At 47.5% G+C, this 7,664-nt stretch overlaps 1 long non-coding RNA gene across 1 annotated transcript in view; it reads left to right on the forward strand.

Annotated features, from left to right (window-relative positions):
* The first annotated feature begins 6,216 nt into the window (after window positions 1-6,216).
* Window positions 6,217-7,664, forward strand: part of LOC137848819 (uncharacterized) — a 2,712-nt gene continuing 1,264 nt past the window's right edge. Inside the window, exon 1 of the long non-coding RNA XR_011091535.1 lies at window positions 6,217-7,607. This is a non-coding gene — a long non-coding RNA (uncharacterized lncRNA). The remainder of the gene's footprint in view (window positions 7,608-7,664) is intronic.

Genomic DNA, 7,664 nt, shown 5'->3' on the forward strand with positions numbered 1-7,664 from the left:
AGTGGTAACTGAGTTGCAGGTGTGCCATCAGAGAGCTCCTTCTGCCTGGGCTGCACTTTTGGATAAGTGCTTTGTTTTTCCTTCAGTTGTTTGGAGGGTTCTTTAGGTGGGTCAGAGTCTATGGACTGATGCGTTTCCTAGTAGAAACCGGTACGCATGTCTTTTTGAGGTGGCAACTGGTGGGATCTGTCATTGTAAAGCAATCTATTAGTAGGTGCTTGTATTGCACGTAGCTCTTCCTCAGGTGAGTAGTTGTTATGGCATTTTTACGGATAGTATGGTGATGTTACTTTGTGTGTTTGCTTTGTGGTTCTGGTTCCCTTCTGATTTTTGCAGAATTACGGGGCTTTCTGTGATTCTTTGCCTGTATGTCAAATATTATCAAAGTCAAAACCTTGTTGTTAAAGAGATGGAGCAGGGTTTAGTTGAAATGTATCATGGAAGCTCCCTGTGTGAGCATGTGTCTGAAAATGGCAGCAGTGGGCATGTAAGGGGTAGTCTGTTTCAAGTTTAGGGACAGCTTGTTATATTTCTGGAGCTTTTGCCTGTGTGTTTTCTGTCTGTTGAGTGGTAGACCTTGCAGCCTTTTAGACTTTGTCCTTGAATTTACATAGTAGAAGTATGTTTATGAGGGGTTGCGAGGTACATTGTTTTTGGGAAACCGTGGGGTATGGTTCCTTGACCACATAAGTGCAGCAGTGCCTAGAGAGTGAGCAGGCTCACGTTCTTCTTCTCTGCAGAATAAGTCCGCCCGGGCCCCTTTCGGCGCGGCGCTGCCCGGGCCCATTTCTCAGGTAAATGTAGTGAGCAGATGAGGTAAAGAAGCTGGGAACAGAGAGGTATTGCACAGTAGCATGTTGCATCAGTAGTAGTAAGCGTTGTGGAGGAGGTGGGTGTCAGGGCTGGCGTGCTAGTGAATGCTGGTTCTCTGTTTTTGCAAGTGATGATGAACCTGTTTGACGTAATTCCATTTGAAAAAGTTCCAGTTACTGGCCTGGTCGTGTCGTCCTTTCAATGTTAAAAGCAGCAGCAAAAGCATGGGGATTGTTGCTTCTAGAAACACCACAGGTCACCTGTCTGCTCTCTGCATGTTTTTCAGGTAAAGCAGATCTTAAAATAAAATAAAATAATAATAATAAAAAAATAAAAAACAGCTGCTGCTGCTCCTTTCTTTCTACTTCCTTGTGCTTTGCCCCTCCCCTTTTCCAGGTGATTGGGTTTGGGTGCTGGGCGGGGCCGAATGGTATATGAGCCCCAGGCATGCTATCAGAGAGCTCCTTCTGCCTGGGCTGCTCCTTGGGGTAAGTGCTTTGTTTTTCCTTCAGTCGGTTGCAGGGTTCTCTAGGCAGGCTGGAGTTTATAGATTTCTAGAATTTTTAAGTGCTTGGAATTCGCTTAATAGAGGAATGTTTAGTAGAGGTTTGTGGCTTATTGTTTTCTAGGATGGTGGGGTACTCCGCTGTTTTTGAGCTGCACTTTAATGTCTAGATGTATAAACCCACTCGTTTTATTCTGCAGAGGACTAAAACCAGCTTGATTGCATGGTACCTGTGGCTTGAGAGCGTAGATGCAGCATTGCCAAGAGACTGAGCAGGGTTGTATCATAGTCACCTTTTTTATCTGCAAGGGGTAAGTCTGTGATTACCCCTGCCGAGGCTGCTGTGTGCGCATGTCTTTTTGGCATTTGTGGAGCTCGGTTGTTTCTTTTTTTTGTGTGTGTATGTGTATGTTCTAACTTCTTGGTTTTTTTGAGGGGTGAATAGTGTGTGTGCTGAGCGTGGTTGCCAGGTGGATGTGGGGAGCTTCTCAGGACTAGTAGGTTTGGTTTCTAGGAGTGTGCGGCATCCTTCCTGTGCGATGCGACTGATTGTTGGGTAGGAACATTCCAGCTCATGTCTTAAGCAATGTAGCTTGTGTAGTGTGTGTTGTGTGGCCTGGGCAGAGTTTGCTGTGGTGCTGTGAGTGAACAATCTCAGAGCTGGTGAGCAGCTGAAGTACCGGAGCTGGGAAGAGAGAGGTCTTGCAGCAGGTACACTGTGGCTGTTTCAGAGTGTGCGTTTCCCTTGTCTCTGCAGGTGCTTGGTTCAGTTGTGGAGAGGGAAGGGAAATCATCATGTCACGAAGCTCTGAGGGAAGGTGAGTGGTGTCAGCCTGGTCATGCCTTATCTGAAGCGAAGGGAAGACGCTCAGGTGTTTCCCTCAGAGGGTCCGGGGTGAGACTGTTTGGGATAGAGGAGCAGTGTAGCAGGTGGGTGCTTGCAAGCACAGTGGTCATTTTGTCCTTTTATGTTCCCAGGTGGCGTGGGTGATGCTGGCCGCTCCTTTCAAGCTTGGACCTAATTTGCAGGTCCAGAGGCAAGTGGCCTGCTGTTTTGAAAGGATAAAAGTAAAGCTGGGGTCGCTTATGTTTTTGAGGGATGGGTGCTACTGCTGGCAGCTGAATGTTTATCTTCTTCCTGCCTTTCTCCTTTGTTCAGGCTGCAATGCAGTGTGCAGTGCAGGATGTGTCAACCAGCTGCCTCTGCAGTGACTCTGGTACGTGATGAGCAGAGGTAACTGTTGTTTTTGGGGTGCGGTTGTCACTGCAGTTATTTTCCTACATCCAGTAGAGTAAAATTCCAGTTTGCCTTTTAGAGGTGCTGTAAGTGGGTGAAGAGAACAGATGGAAGCATCTGCCACGTGGGGCAGGCAAGCGGCTGAGGGACAGGAGGGGATGAGAGTATGTGATTTTTTTCCCGGGGGTGGAATGGAATTGATTTTGTTGGTGTATAATCTGTTCTGCTCCTAGATTTTTCTTTCAATGCAAATAAAAGTTTGTGCTAATTCCATTTGAAGAAGTTCCAGTTACTTGCTGGGTCGTGTTGTCCTTTCAATGTTAAAAGCTGCAGCAAAAGCATGGGGATTATTGCTTCTAGAAACACCCCAGTTTTCTTGTCTGCAGTCTGCATGCTGTTGAGCAAAAGCAGATTTGAAAAAAAAAAAAAAGAAACAGGAAACACACAAAAAACAATAAGAAAAAAAAAACACCATTGGGTCACTTCTGAACGCAACGATCATTTAATCCCTTTGTTTTCCCAGGTGGTGTGGATGATACTGGCTGCACTGTTGGAGCTTGGATTCGGAGAGGAAGAGGTGAGCAGAACTGTATGTTGCATCAGCAGTAGTCAGCATTGTGGAGCAGGTGGGCATCATGGCTGGCGTGCTAGTGAATGCTGGTACTCTGTTTTTTGCAGCTGATGATGAGCCTTCAATTGACTAAGATGACAATCGGTGCCTGTGCATTTCTTGAGGCGGAGGAACTTTACCATGCAGCAACCTAAGAGCTAAGTTGTGGGGCACCTGGTATTTGCATATCTTGGGTGGCTAATGGGAGCTGGGAGCCAGAGCAGCATGGAGCGTGCTGGCTGAATAGACTTGGTGCCACTGTGAGGGTGGTTCAGGCTGCTTGTGGCTGGGTCACCAGGCTAATAGAAGCAGCGGGATTATTTTGTAGTGTGAGTGCGTGTGCCAGGCAGGACAGTTTCCTTCTGTTCATCTGTCTTGTAGTGTTGCTTCTGCAGTGTCTGTTCTGTGTTTCTCGGGTCTTGATATCCTCCTGGCTTTTTAGACTGGACTGACCAGACAGGCGACTCGGTAGCTGTGCTGAAGGGCCTCAATGCTTGTTTTGTCATCTTGGCTCTGATCAAGCAGCGACTGCAAGACAAGAAGTGCTCGAAAGTGCAGATCTGTTTCAGGTCCTGTGCATCATATTCGGTTTGAGATCACGTCTGTTTCCATCCTCACTCTTGCAGAAGTCATCTGGGCCGCATCAGGAGCTCTTGCTTGGGAATCGAATTCCTAAGTGTGTTCTTAGGGGGTTTTCAGCCCCGATCCTTCTGGTCTCTTGTCTTGAAGGCAGGCTTTTTAGGCCTCCATCATCCCAGTTCTGGCAGTTGCTTCCAGTCGCGTGTCGTGACATTTGAGTCTCTCATAGGGTCTGGTGCAGAGCACCTGTATCTGACTTGCTGTTGCCATAGGGCTTTCCTTTTGGGGGTCACTTTTTCTTGTGCCTTGTGTTGTGTGTTTTGTTTGTAGTGTTTGTGGCGTGCCTGTGTGTGTACGTGTTTGGTCCGGAGCTGTCCTGCCTGGCAGTTAGTGATTAATGTGGCAGTGCATGGGTGTACTAATACATTGATGGGACTGTTTTGGCAAAGACATCCGGTCTGCCTCTGGGCACGTACTGAAGGGCAGCTGGCACAGTCATCTCTGTAGTGTTAGGCAGATGTGTGGGGGGGAGATTTGAGCTGCTTGTGAGCAGCTTCTCACATAGTGTTTGAACAGTGTGCTTGAGGAGGTCTGTCGAATCTTGAAAGCTTACAGATACGGGGTTTTGCTTTTTTTTTTTTTTTCTTATTTCTTTCCTGTCCCCATTAGAGTGTAAACCCTAGGAGGAACCTGTCACAGGAAAGAGCTCCTTCTGGAACTGTTCAACCCTTGGTAGGCAACTTTTGTTTAATTTGTTTAAGGTGAAACACAGTGTACAACACGGGACTTGACCATAGCTGCTTTTGGCAAGGTGAGCGATGAACAGATGTAGCAGGTACTTTAGGGGTGCAGTTGTCACTGCAGTTACTTAACTACACAAAGTACAGTAAAAATCCTGTTTATATTTCAGAGGTGTATTGTAGCTGGCATAAGAGAGCAGATGGAAGCATCTGCCTCGAGGGCAGGTGAGGAGGCTGAGGTAAGGGAGCAGATGAGAGTAACTGTCCTAGCTGTGCTGTGGCTTTGGATGCTGCTTCAGCCTATGCTTTTTTGTTTCACATTTGTCTCACACAGGCTCAGAGGGGCCAAGCTGTACTCTGAAGAGCAGCATGAGAAGGGCGGGCTGGTTGTGAGCTGGATTGGAGCAGAACAGCCAAGTAGCACGAGGTGACTGTGAAGGGTCTTGCTTTGCAGGTGCCATGGCAGGCTCTCCACAGAAGCGGTTGAGGATTTGAGAAGAGGTTGCAGCTCATCAAGGAGCGACACGTGCAGGGATGGCTTGAAAATGGTATGGCCGCTTTCTCTTCTGTTTATCAGGTGTCCCAGGCAACGTGGGCTGTGATGTTAGTTCTTGAGAATTGGAACGAAGCAGGTGCTGATTGCGGTCTTCTTTGGTAAGCAAAGTGGTGCCCAAAGCCCTGTCCTGTGTAGCCTGAGCACGCCTCTCTGAGGATGAAGCTTGCTTTCCAGCAGTTCCCAAAGCTGTTGAAGCTGAAATGCTGCGTCTGTTTTTTTTGTGTTGGGGTTGCACCTTGGTGAGTGCAGGGATGGGTTTTAATTTGGTGCAGCAGAGGGCCTGGCCCCAGTGTCCTGTAGTGTGTTTTGACCCACCAGCATAGCCACTTGGTTCTCAGATATCCTACTGAAGTAAGTGATTTTTCCTGTGAGTGGAATGGAATTGTTTTTTTTTTTTTTTGGCATGTAATCACTTCTGCTCCTAGATTTTTCTTTCTACGTAAATAAAAGATACTAAGAAAAAGAAAAGGTACGTTGTTTTGGGGAAACCGTGGGGTAGGGTTCCTTGACCACATAAGTGCAGTAGTGCCTAGAGAGTGAGCAGGGTCACCTCCTTCTTCTCTGCAGAATAAGGCTGCCCGGCCCCATTTCGGCGCGGCGCCCCCCGGGCCCATTTGTCATGTGGAGCTACTGAGCAGGTTAGGTAAAGGAGTTTTGAACAGAGAGGTATTGCACAACTGTATGTTGCATCAGTAGTAGTGAGTGTTGTCCAAGAGGTGGGTATCAGGGCTGGCATGCTAGTGAATGCTGGTTCTCTGTTTTTGCAAGTGATGATGAACCTGTTTGACTTAATTCCATTTGAAAAAGTTCCAGTTACTTGAGTGGTTGTGCTGTCCTTTCAATATTAAAAGCTGCAGCAAAAGCATGGGGATTGTTGCTTCTAGAAACACCCCAGGTCTCTTGTCTGCTCTCTGCATGTTGTTTAGCTAAAACATTTAAAAAAAAAAAAAAAAAACAGGAAACACACACAGACAAAAAAAAAACAATAAGAAAAAAAAACCAACACCATTGGCTGACTTGTTGTGAATGCAACGAACATTTAATCCCTTTGTTTTCCCAGGTGGTGTGGATGATACTGGCTGCACTGTTGGACCTTGGACTCGGAGAGGAACACGTGAGCACAATCGTAGGTTGCATCAGCAGTAGTCAGCATTGTGGAGAAGGTGAGCAATGGGGCTGGTGTCCTAGTGAATGCTGGTACTCTGTTTTTGCAGCTGATGATGAGCCTGGCAATTGACCAAGATGACAATTGGTGCCTGTGCATTTCTTGAGGCGGAGGGACTTTACCATGCAGCAACCTGAGAGCTAAGTTGGAGGGCACCTGGTATTTGCATATCTGGGGTGGCTAATGGGAGCTGGGAGCCAGAGCAGCGTGGTGCCTGCTGGCTGAATAGACTTGGTGCCACTGTGAGGGTGGTTGAGGCTGGGTCACGTTCAGGGTGCTTGTGGCTGGGTCACCAGGCTAATAGAAGAGGCAGGATTATTTTGTAGTGTGAGTGCGTGCGCCAGGCAGGACAGTTTCCTTCTGTTGGTCTGTCCTGTAGTGTTGCTTCTGCAGTGTCTGTTCTGTGCTTCTTGGGTCTTGATATCCTCATGACTTTTGACTCTGGACTGACCAGACAGGCGACTTGGTAGCTGTGCTGAAGGGCCTCAATGCTTGTTTTGTCATCATGGCTCTGATCCGAGAACTTCTTGTCTTGCAGTCGCTGCTTGAACTGCAGATCTGTTTCAGGTCTTGTGCATCGTATTCGGTTTGAGATCACATCTGTTTCCATCCTCACTCTTGCAGAAGTCGTCTGGGCCGCATCAGGAGCTCTTGCTTGGGAATTGATTTCCTGAGAGTTGTCTTAGGGGGTTTTCAGTCCCCATCCTTCTGGTCTCTTGTCTTGAAGGCAGGCTTTTTAGGCCTCCATCATCCCAGTTCTGGAAGCTGCTTCCAGTCGCGTGTCGTGACATTTGAGTCTCTCGTAGGGTCTGGTGCAGAGCACCTGTTCTGACTTGCTGTTGCTGTAGGGCTTTCTTTTTGGGGGTCACTTTTTCTTGTGCCTTGTGTTGTGTGTTTTGTTTGTAGTGTTTGTGGCGTGCCTGTGTGTGTATGTGTTTGGTCTGGAGCTGTCCTGCCTGGCAGTTAGTGATGGCAGTTAACGTGGCAGTGCATGGGTGTACTAATACATTGATGGGACTGTGTTGGCAAAGACATCCGGTCTGCCTCTGGGCACTTGCTGAAGGACATCTGGCACAGTATATCTGTTTGCGAGCAACTTCTCGTTTACCTCTATTTATTTAAAAAACTGTAAAATTTAATTGCAATCCAGTTTGGGACCCAGTCATGTATGACACCAGGGGGCTTGTCCAGGAGGGCTTTGGTTCTTGGAATCTTATTTGATGTAGGAGAGGTGCCCCAGCATTTGGTGGCTGCTGTTCGAGTCTGGTCGGGACTAATGGCATCTCGAACCTGAATACAGGTAAGCTAAGGTTTTGATTTTTTTTCAGCTCCCTTGCTGGCTGCAGCAGTATATTTTGCCCGTAATTCTGCGTGTGAAGATCTGAATGAAGACAACGGAGTCGTAAGTGTTTAAAGCGTATACTGTTCTGTTGGATGGGTTTTGGTTGCCTGTGTGTGT

Source organism: Anas acuta, unplaced genomic scaffold, assembly GCF_963932015.1.
Source record: "Anas acuta unplaced genomic scaffold, bAnaAcu1.1 SCAFFOLD_177, whole genome shotgun sequence".
In the NCBI taxonomy this organism is placed as follows: Eukaryota; Metazoa; Chordata; class Aves; order Anseriformes; family Anatidae; genus Anas; species Anas acuta.